The sequence below is a fragment of the Macrobrachium nipponense genome, chromosome 3 (genome assembly GCF_015104395.2).
Source record: "Macrobrachium nipponense isolate FS-2020 chromosome 3, ASM1510439v2, whole genome shotgun sequence".
Lineage (NCBI taxonomy): Eukaryota > Metazoa > Arthropoda > Malacostraca > Decapoda > Palaemonidae > Macrobrachium > Macrobrachium nipponense.
Genome location: NC_087202.1, coordinates 93732483 through 93744186, shown reverse-complemented (window position 1 = coordinate 93744186; position 11704 = coordinate 93732483).

The following is an 11704-nucleotide window of genomic DNA, read 5'->3' as shown; positions in this document are numbered from 1 at the left end:
ACCATGGATTATTATATCCAAGAACATATGTTGTTTTTTCCCTGTTTTTAACGTATTTAGTATAAGTATTATCATTATGTTTTAGCTGTCTCTTACCCTCCGCCAAGGGTGCCAATCAGCTAAGTATATATCTGCTGGGTGAGTTTTCATGTACAAAAATGATATTGTTAAGATACAATAAAGTTTTGTACATACTTACCTGGCAGATATATACGATTAATGGCCCACCCATCCTCCCCTCAGGAGACAGGTGGAAGAGAAATTATGTCTTAGAAAACGGGAATGGTTCCGGATCCCGCCACCCAGCGGTGGGAATGGGGGATCACCTGACCTACCTGTCGCGTGTGCCGCGAGTTTTGAAATTCTGTCGGGACGACCGAGTCTATAGCTAAGTATATATCTGCCAGGTAAGTATGTACAAAACTTTATTGTATCTTAACAATATCATTTCTTTCTAAATCAGAACTGAAACCGAGGTGCTCAGGATCTAGATTTCGTCTTCAAGATCTCGAACGAGATAAAAGAGGATCTCCGTTGGTGGGCAGACCCTCTTCTCTTCAAGGAAGGCATTTCCTTACGCTTGAAGAACCCCGACCTAGTGTTATTTGCAGACGCATCGGACAAAGGTTGGGGAGCGACTCTAGGCTCCAGAGAAGTGTCAGGCACCTGGGTGGGGGAACAGGTGTCCTGGCATATCAACAAAAAAGAACTGATGGCGATTTGGTTGGCCCTCAAGGAGTTTGAGCCCCTCGTACAGAAGACTTCAGTTCAGATCAACTCGGACAACACCACAGCCCTGACTTACATTCGGAAACAGGGGGAGACTCACTCATTTTCCCTGTACGAAACAGCAAGAATGCTCCTCTTGTGGTCGGAGGAAAGGGAGATAAGTCTCCTCACCAGGTTTGTACAGGGAGAAAGAAATGTCAGAGCAGATCTGCTCAGCAGAAGAAACCAAGTCCTTCCCTCAGAATGGACTCTACACTCGGACGTATGCCAGGAGCTGTGGAAGATCTGGGGCAGACCTCATCTGGACCTCTTCGCAACTTCCAGGAACGCGAGGATAGACCTGTACTGCTCACCGATTTCAGACCCGAAGGCAGTATCGGTAGACACGTTTCTGATGGACTGGACGAACTTAGACCTTTATGCGTTTCCCCCTTTCAAGATTCTAGGGGAAAGTCTAAGGAAATTCTCAGCATCAGAAGGAGCAAGGATGACCTTGATAGCTCCATTCTGGCCCACCCAGGACTGGTTCACAAAGGTACTGGAATGGTTGGTAGACGTTCCAAGATCCCTACCACTAAGAGTCGATCTGCTCAAACAGCCCCACTTCGACAGGTTTCACAAGAACCTCCCCGCTCTCAGTCTGACTGGATTCAGACTATCAAGAGTCTGGTCAGAGCTAAGAGTTTTTCGGCAAAGTCTGCAAGAGCAATTGCCAATGCACGTAGACCTTCCACCACCAGGGTCTACCAGTCGAAGTGGGATGTTTTTCGACGTTGGTGCAAGATTCAGAACGTTTCCTCCTCCAGTACCTCTGTGACTTAGATAGCAGACTTTCTTATTTTCCTGAGGGAAAAATGCGGTCTGGTAGTCTCGACGATTAAGGGCTATAGGAGTATGCTATCTTCTGTGTTCAGACACAGGGGATTAAACATCTCCGAAGACAAGGATCTGCATGATTTAATCAAGTCGTTTGAGACCGCTAAAAGGAACTCTTGTTTAACCCCAAGCTGGAACCTGGATATAGTGTTTATCGTTTTTGAGGTCCTCGAGATTCGAACCTCCCCAATCAGCCTCTTTCAGAGACCTTTCTATGAAGACCTTGTTTCTCTGCGCTTTAGCTTCTGCTAAGAGAGTCAGCGAACTGCAAGCTCTGGAAGGAGATGTTGGGTTCCAAGGAGACTCCGCTGTTTGTTCGTTTCTCCCGTTTTTCTTGGCCAAGAATGAAAACCCCTCTTCCCCTTGGCCCAGGAGCTTCGAGATAAAAAGCCTATCCTCTCTAGTTGGAGTAGAAGAGGAGAGGACTCTTTGCCCTGTAAGGAGCCTAAAGTTTCATCTCCAGAGGAAGAAAAAACTTGGGGCTAACTCAGACAACCTATGGTGTTCTGTAAGAGACCCCAGTAGGCCTTTATCAAAGAATGCCCTGTCATTCTTTATTAGGAACCTTATTAACCCTCTTACGCCGACTGGACGTATTTTACGTCGACATTTTTTGTCTCCCGTGTGCCGACTGGACGTATTTTACGTCGACTTACAAAAGTTTTTTTTAAAATTCGCGGAAAAATACTTACAGGCCTACCAGCCTAAAACTTTTGAATCACGCGCCTTTGGGGATGCTGGGAGTTCACGGATCAAGGTGTTGTTTTGTTTACAATCGTTACGCAGGCGTCTGGGAGGAGAGAAATGCTCACTGCTCTCTCTGATCCTACCAGGATCGAGGAGCCTCTCAGGCACCTGGCGCCTGCAAGGGGAGGAGCTTCTGTCCCAGAAGGAGAACGGAGCCTGCTACTTCCATGTACGTTGCGCTGCTCCTGAAAGGAGTAGGGCGCCTACCATGAACCAGGCTCTTGGCGCCTGCCAGGAGAGGTGCTTTGCGTCACGTAGAGAGCGTCTGGAAGGAGTAATGCGCCTCGGAGGCGAAAAGCGCCTGCCCTGATCCTGCGCACATTTTCATATATAAAACTTTATGTAACGGCTAATGTAAAATGGTGCAAACATTACCACAATCGCACGTATGATTTTTTCGGAAGATTTATCGCGCGGACGTAAAGAAAATGTTATTTTTTTCATAAATTCACCATAAATCATATATATCTGCCTGGGAAGTTGCATGTACAAAAATGATATTGTTATGATACAATAAAGTTTTGTACATACTTACCCGGCAGATATATACGATTAATGGCCCACCCAGCCTCCCCTCAGGAGATAGGTGGAAGAGAAAATCTGATTAGAAAACGGGAATGGTTCCTAGTCTCGCCACCCAGCGGCGGGAGAGGGGTGATCACCTGACTTACCTGTAGCGTGTGCCGCAAGTTTTGAATTCTGTCGGGACGTCAGAGACTATAGCTAAGTATATATCTGCCGGGTAAGTATGTACAAAACTTTATTGTATCATAACAATATAATTTTTATTATGAAAACTTCATTTTAGCCTCTCTGCCCCCAAGAAGGCCCATTTTGGGACTTCAAGGGGTCTGCCTCCTTCCACCAAGGAGGCAGTTGGTTCTCACCATAGCTCTCCTGCTCCTTCGGGAATAGGAACCATAGCGCTGACCCCAGGGTCTAGCGTTGCAGAATCCACAGGAGCACAGACTTTGGTTTGCGCTCCCTCCTCTGGTTCTGGGGGTTCTGCCCCTGGAACTGGTACTGTGTCAGGTGCTTGTTCACGAGACTCCCCGAGTGTATAACCCTCTAAGGAGGGACGTACATCCAAAGTTGATGCCAGAGACATCTCACCATCGCAATCTTGGAGCAGGGTGAGAGAAGGCGTTGAGTCATGCATGTGACTCACCCCTACCTGTGACTACTATGACCAGTATGTCATCTGGCAAGACTAGGAGGGAGAGGTCCCCTTTTCAGTCCTCTTCGTACAAGGTTGCGGCCTCGAAGAGGACTGGGGTGCGTCTTGAGAAAGTGTAAGTTCTCACCACCTAGTTGCTTGCCCAGTTCCGCCAGACTCTTGCTCCCATTTGTTCAAGCAAACTAGTGTGGTTGCGGCCGAATGCTCCAACTGAAAGGCGAGAACCTCTCCTAGACTTGCATCGCCATCATCACTACGGGTTGACAATCACACATAACTCTCTCCTTGGCTCATGCTAGCAGGGCAAACGAGAGCATCCAACCCTCCTCTTCTGTTCCTTCTACTTCCTGGTTTTACTGGGAGGGGCAAGGCAGACTGGAGGAACTCTGTGTTGTTCAGGATGGATCTAAGATGTCTGGGCAAGGTTCTTCTCCTGTAGGCAGAGTTGATCTGGAGGACTGCACTCTTGAAGAACTTGAGGATCCTTTGCTTAAAGATGTGGACACCCCAAAATACAAAGGATCTTCGGTGAGATCGTGGCGTTAATTCGTCAGTACAACGATCTTGAGGAAGTGACCACGGCCCTTCAGTAGATCACCTTTCACGTCTCTAATCCTTTTTGGGTCCTGAGAAGGAAACCCAAGTTTTCGACAGGGCTGCCATGGTCTTCTCCTGAGACGAGAATTCATTCCAGCCTAGTCGCTCAGACAAGATGCGTCATCCTCCTCTTCTTTGCCAGAGGCATAACTACACGCCCTTGGATAGGTCACTTCTGACGAAAAAGATTAACCCAGACTTAGTCTGAAGAGGCCCTGGTCTTTCGCTGCAGCACATCACTGCAGAGTGTATCTCTCACAGATGGAAGCAGCGAACCTGGAGGCTACTGCTATGGCAGCGCATCAGGCAGTCTGGTTAGATTTGTGGCCGTTCATAGTATCTAAGGTTGCTGTCTCCTCTGGAGTTATTGTTCCTGGGGCGGACTTAGCCTTCGGGAGACTCTGCCAGTCTGGAGGTAGGGCTATTTCCTACCTGGTTTACCAGACGGCAAATCTGGTGCTAAAGAGAAGGGACATTAACACTGTTCTCTCTCAAATTGCCAGGTCTGTAGGGCCCGAGTTGGTGCTTACCCTGCGAAACAGACCATTGCTGGCTTCTACCTCTCTCTTCTCCAGAGAGCAGGTAGATACTGCGGTGGACAAGCGTCAGGTGGAAGAAAACAACCTTTGTTCACCAGGCAGTGGCGGAGGCCTTTGGGCCTTCACAGTTCATTGTGGCTAGACCTTTTAGTCTAGCTAGCTCTTCCTCGGTGCCTAAGAAGTCTAGTTCTTTGAAGGGTGCCTGCAGGAATACCCAACGTTCTTCTCTTGCAGCAAAGGGGTCACAGTTGTGCCTCTCTCAGACCTCCTTCCCATCCGGAAAAGGGTGCAAGGGAAAGAAGGGGAAACACTAGGGGCGGCATTCCCCTCAGCTGCTGCCATTGGTGTGGTGTTGTCTATCAAACCATTGGGCAACATGGCAGTGATATGAATCCGAGACCTGGATAGTAGATGTCCTTCAGGAGGGGTATCTATTCTCCTTCAAGTTTTGGCCACTTCTCACCAACTGCCTGGTTCGTATCCAGTTATACTTCAATGGTTCGAAGAAGGAACTAGCACTACATCAAGAACTGCAGAAGATGCAGAGCAAGGTTGTTGTGGAAGTCATGTCGTACCAGCCTCCAGGGTTTTACAGCTGGGTCTTTCTCGTAGAAAAGACTTTGAGGAGCCTGGAGACTGGTCATAGTCCTCTCTCCCTTGAACCAAATTTGTTTACCAGACTCTTCCAGATGGAGACAGCATGAACTGTGCTCACCTCCATCAGGGTGAATGGCTTCATGCTTAAATTGGACCTGAAGGATACGTATTTCCAGATACCCATCCATCAGTCTTCTCGCAAGTACCTTCGGTTTGTCTTCAGAGACAGTGTACCAGTTCAGGGCACTCTGTTTCTCGCTCTCAACTGCTCTCCAGGTGTTCACTAGTAGTTCACCCTAGCTAGGGCACATTCGCGAGGGATACATCTGTTGATGTATCTCAACGATTGGTTTGTCCTGGCAAACTCTCGCTCGCAGTTGCTACAGGACAGAGATCATCCTGATTTTCATGATAAATCTCGAGAAGTTTGATTTCAAGCCCAAGCAGAGGATAAAGTACCTGGGCATGCTGATATATACGGTAGCAGCAAGGGTCTACCTCTCAGAATCTTGTATCGGCAGGTCCAGGTAGGCAGCATAACAGTTCCTGTCTTGGCAGGAACAGTCAGCTCAGCATTAGCAAGCCATCCTTGGAGAACCTGGTCCCTCGTGGGCAGCTTCACCTTTTGGTCTCTCCAGTGGAGACTGGGGGAGTTTTGGTCACAATCTTGTGACCCTCAATCCTTTCATCCAATCCTCTCACAGAGGTGAGAGAGGATTTAGACTGGTGGCTCGACAACAGGAACCTCATATAGGGAGTAGATCACCTAACTCCCCATTCCAGAAATTCTTTTGTTCTCAGACACATTGATTGAGGGATGAGGCGCACATCTGGAGGATTTGCTGACTGCAGGATTGTGGAACCATCACAGCAGGTATCTTTACAACAAGGTAGCCTTCATGGTCCCCCAAGAGTTTCAGGATTGAGCGATGGAACAATCTGTGGTACTGATGAGCGACAATACCACAGTGGTGGCATATGTCAACATCCCTCTCGCTTCACCAGTTGACAATGCAGGTGCACAAGTGGGCTATTGGTGGAAAGACTGTTCAACCTGATGGGGCCACCGGTCGTAGACTTGTTTTCCACCTGGTGCAACAGGAAGTTAGAGACTTTCTGCTCCATTGTTCCAGACCCATGGGCCTCTGTAGAGGACTCATTCCAGCATGCATGGGACAACCTCAGGGTGTTCCCCTTTCCCGTTTTGTATGATTCGCATGGTGATCAACCGAGTGTTGACCACCTCAAATCTCTGGACAATTCTGGTGGCTCCCAAATGGCCTCAGGCTGTTTGGTATCTCAACCTTCTGGCTCGGGCACTGAGAGAGATTCCACTCTGGCACAACCTTCTGTGTCAACCGCACATAGAATGGTACCATCAGGCAGTGCGTTCCCTGTGTCTTCACGGTTGGAGGTTATCCACCATCTATTGCGAGCGAGGGGCTTTTCTTGCCAAGCAACAACAGAGATGGGGGATACCTCAGACAGTCCTCTGCAGCAGTATACGTACTGGGGAAAGTGGGACATCATTTGTGGTTGGTGTCATAGACTGGGTCTGTCTCCAGTCAGAGCCACCTGCTGCAGTCAGAGCCACTCTTCAGCAGGTTGTGGACTTTCTCATATTCCTTCGCTGAGAGAAGCTTCTCTCTGTTTTAGCTGTAAAGGGCTTGAGGCCTGCTCTGGGCCTAGTCTTAAAGCTGAAGGGTGTAAATATCTTCCTCTCTAGTTATCTTTGCTCATGGGTAACTTCGAAAGGTCTTGCCCGCCCAGGGATCTCAGGCCTTCTTGGGACATGAATCTCATGTTACAGAGCCTGATTCATGCACTGTACAAACTCTTACATGAGTCATCAGACAACTATCTGACCCCCAAAACTTTTCCTGCTTGCCCTGGCATCGGTGAAGAGAGTGGGTGAACTACATGGACTTTCCTTTGATGTAAAACACTCATGGGATGGGGATCAGTTATGCTGGATTTCATCCAGACTTCGTAGTGAAGACTCAAAACCCATCAGTCCCTGATGCTAGGTTTAGTCCTTCACGATACCCTCCAGTTGATTTTGTTGGTGATGATCCAGACTTGATGCTACTTTGCCCTGCTAGAGTGCTATGGCACTATTTGAAGAAGACTCAACATCTCTGGCCTGAGTGTTGATGACTCTTTGTTAGCACCGAAGGTTCCAAGAAAACACTTATTTTCTTTCTGGCTTTGAGGGATATTTCTTTCTGGCTTTGAGGGATATTTCTTTCTGGCTTTGAGGGATGATCAAGAGGCATACTCTTCTGTTGACGAAGGTGACACCGGTACCCTTCGTCCGAGAGCTCAGGAAGTCAGGGGTATTTACCCTTCCCTCGTATACCATAAGAACCTGTCTGTTCAACAGGTACTGAAGGCGGGGGTGTGGTCGCATCAGACCACCTTCACTTTGTAGTACGTACCTTTAGGATATTGCCCACAGGTCCTTGGACACCTTTTCCTTGGGGCCGGTGGTGGCTGTTCAGCAAGTTGTGTAGCTTGCCCAGCTCCTTTAACAGAGCATCCGGTCTCAAGGAAAAGGTGTCCAAAGACCTGTGGGCAACAATATTTCCTGAAGGTAGTATGAAATGAAGGTGGTCTGAAGCGACCACACCCCCACCTCAGTACCTGTTGAACCGACAGGTTCTTAAGAATGCAAGTGAAAGGCCAGTACCAGACTTCGTGAGCTCTCAGACAAAGGTAGAATGAAGGAGAGCCAGTCACTCCTACATTCATATAGTCATACTACGTATACAACAAAAGTAAGATGCAACCTTGTCCTGTTAAAGGAGCTGGGCAAGCTACACAACTTGTTGAGCAGCCACCACCAGTCCCAAGAAAAATTGTCCAAGGACACCTGTGGGCAATATCCTGAAAGTAGTACATAGTGAAGGTGGTCTGATGCGACTACACTCCCGCCTTCAGTACCAGTTGAACTGATAGGTTCTTACGGAATACGGGGGGAGGGCCAATACCCGACTTCCTGAGCTCTTGGACGAAAGGTACCAGTGTTGTCTTTGTCACCAGAAGAGTACGCCTTCCTGATCATGTTTCGAAGCCAGAAAGAAATAGTCATCAACACTCAGGCCAGAGATGTTGAGTCGTCTTCAGATAGTGCCATAGCACTCTTAACAGGACAAACAGCATCTTGTCTTGCTCATCACCACCAAAATCAATCGGATGGGATCATGAAGGACTCAAACCTAGCGTCAGGGACCAATGGGTTTTGATAGGAAAAGGTTGCATCTTGCTTTTGTTGTATGGTATGATTGAGTATGCATGTGGGAGCGACTGGCTCGCCTTCATCCCCTTCATCTGAGAGCTCACGAAGTCAGGAGTATTGGCTCGTCCCTCGCATTCCGTAAGAACCTGTCAGTTCAACAGGTACTGAAGGCAGGGGTGTGGTTGTGTCAGACCACCTTCACTTTGTACTATCTGCAGGATATTTCCCACAGGTCCTTGGAAACTTTCCTTGGTACTGGTGGTGGCTGCTCAACAAGTTGTGTAGTTTACCCAGCTCGTTTAATAGGACAAGGTTGCATCTTGCCATGTTGTACGGTATGATTATCAATGAATGTGGCGCTCTTTCATCCTACTGTCTTCCCTCAGACAGAGAGTACATAGACCATTACATGCTGGACCTGGCGGCCAATGCAGGTAAGATACTCCGTAGAGCTGCCAATCTATTTTCTTAGATTAGAGTATTGAAGCTTATATCCTATCCTTCCCCTTGCAAGGGGGTGGAAGGAGACTTGACAGAAGACAAACCCAATGATTGTAATTGCCTTATTGTCTCTACCTTTATTGTTCTTTGCCTTCCTCTTATGGAGGTCTCATCCTCCTCCTTATGAGATAACCCAGAAGTCTGACCTTTGATCTTGCAGTTCAAACTCTCATCAAATGTCAGAGACTGGATTTCCTCCCTTGCTCTTACAGCCAGGAAGGAAATCTGAGGTGTGCTGAACTCCAGTTGGTTCATAGAGACTCACTCAGATTCCTCTTACCAATTAGTTAGTCTTCCTATTGTAAAGGACAAGGGTTTGTATTTTGTGTAGGAACAAATCACAACTTTTGAAAGTAATTTCTATTTATTCCTACTCAATATACAAACCTTTGGTATTTTACATTAGGAATTACTTGTGACAAAGCTGGAACAAGGCTGTTAAAACTTTGGAACAAGGTGGTTAGGCAGTAACTACTGTCTGGTAAGCAGGGAAACCCGCCTGCCAGGATGTAAACATTACACTTTGCTTTTGGCTGTCTTCCAGTGCAGACTTGTTTTCGTGAGCTCTTGCTTGACTGTTGTTAATCTGGATTTGCTAGTGGGATCTTTTCTTTTTTATTTCTATGTACAGTATACATATTGAATATGCTGTGTTTGATATTTAATAATATTCAAACCCACTTTCTGTTCGTACGCGAAAAAACCTTCGGTCTTAACAATAGGATAATTTCTAGTGCCTAGCTGGATCCGGTTAAATCACAGATGAAAGCAAGGAATCTTATGAGATCAGGCAATGCGTGCGTATATCAGTTGAAGAGTGGTCAAGGACCACGCATCTACGCCACCCCGTCAGTGTTTTCTTATCCGCCTGGGTGAGAGTTGTGGTTGACCTCTCTCGGCCTTTACCCGGTTCATTGCTCATTTTGCTTGTGTTTCATTGTGTGTGTGTGCTGTTATCATGGGTTTTTCTGCTCCTTCTCGGCCTCATCAACGTGTGTGCCCCGGAACTCCAGGTTTTCCATGTTCTCGTTTTTGGCTTCGGCTGTGACCAATCCCCACATCACTTGTAGTAGTTATCGCTCTAACGTTCGTACAATAACGAATCCCTGCATGGAATGCTGTACATGGCCTAAAGAGCAGTTATTTTATAGCATGAGGGATCATCATAGGGTTTCTACTCTCCCTTCATGGGAGGGTTTTTTTTTCTCCTCTTCCCGATGCTTCGTCTCCTGCTGCTATCACACCCCATAGTAGTGTTGTGCCTTTGTCCCCTTCCTTTTCTTCCATCGATTCGTTGTTGGAAGTATCAAGAGGCCATCAGGCCACGGAGTTCACCGTCCTTGGAGGGACCTCCCCCTCCTCCTGGCCTCTCCCTCTTGATTTGAGACTGCCTTGACGAAGTTATGCATTTTCAGCTGACTGCTGAAAATGCATAGCGGGCAAGAGGGCTTTCGAACTGGGAGAAATATCTCCCAGTTCGAATCCAAAAGTCTCAATTTTCCTCTTACTTAAATTTGTTTCCACTCTTCTACTATCTTTAACGCAGTTGCTCAACCTAGCTGTCCCCCCCTCTTCACTAAAACCTTCTTACAGGTTGGGCAGGGGCTGGGCTTTTTTCGCATTGGCTCTTTCTTGATCCAAATGGCAGAGACTGTAGAGGTTTGGTCCGCCTCTCGAGTATGTTTGGACCCTAAGGATGTTGATATGATTTCATAGCAATATCCATCAGGGCGGAACTACCTATGGGGGACTAGCCTGCGGAATCCGGGGAGGTATAGTCTCTACGGTAGGACTCTCGGCATTCTTTCCGGTGTGCCCTCTATTGTAACATGAATGGGGATGATTGCATACTAGTTATGCCCTCAGTCCTATCAAGCGGGTTTTGCTTACACTTGAGCCACTCATGTTATGGTAGAGCTATCCCTTCGGGGTAGGGTAGGGAGTGGACATATGGGAGTCAGTCTCTGCTGAGTGTCTTTGGTGAGAGAGGGGTTGGTGTGGGGGGCCTGGTTTTCTGCCTGATTTGCAGTAGGTTTTTCAAATTTCTGCTGAATGATAATGAATAATGACCCTATGATAAACTCCCCCGGACAATGCGACCTCTTGACACTACCCTCCTCTTCGACCTCTGGCACGGACAAGGACAATCCTATAGAAAATTCAGTTGTACAAAAGACGACCCCATGACAAGACCTTGAATGTGGCTATGGAAAGTTCTAGCAGTGGTGAGAGAATCCTTTATGTTGATAATCTCTCCTCAGACTTCAATTGTTTTACGTTTATGGAAATGTTTGGAAGGTTTGGAGAAATTAAAGTCATAAAGTATTGTGAAACTAAAGATTTTGCATTTTGGAGGGTTTGGATTGAGTTTACAACTCATAATAATGCCATGAATGCTCAACTAAGGAAAACTTAAAATGTATGTTAATTCATAAAATGCCCCAGAATATTGAAGTTGATTCCTTTTATCCAGCAAGAGTCAGTCAGGAAACTACAGATGGGAAATGTAAGCTGAGGACATCTTTACCTGCCAGGTGGCTAATTGTTTCTACAAAATCAGAATTTTGCAATCTTTTCCACTTTAGGAAACATTTGAGAACATTGGCAGGAACAATGACCAACTCTGATATTACGAGGTTTGGAAAGAATAGTTTTTTGGTTCATGCTAAGTCTTATAGACAAGGTCACATGATCTCTAAGTTG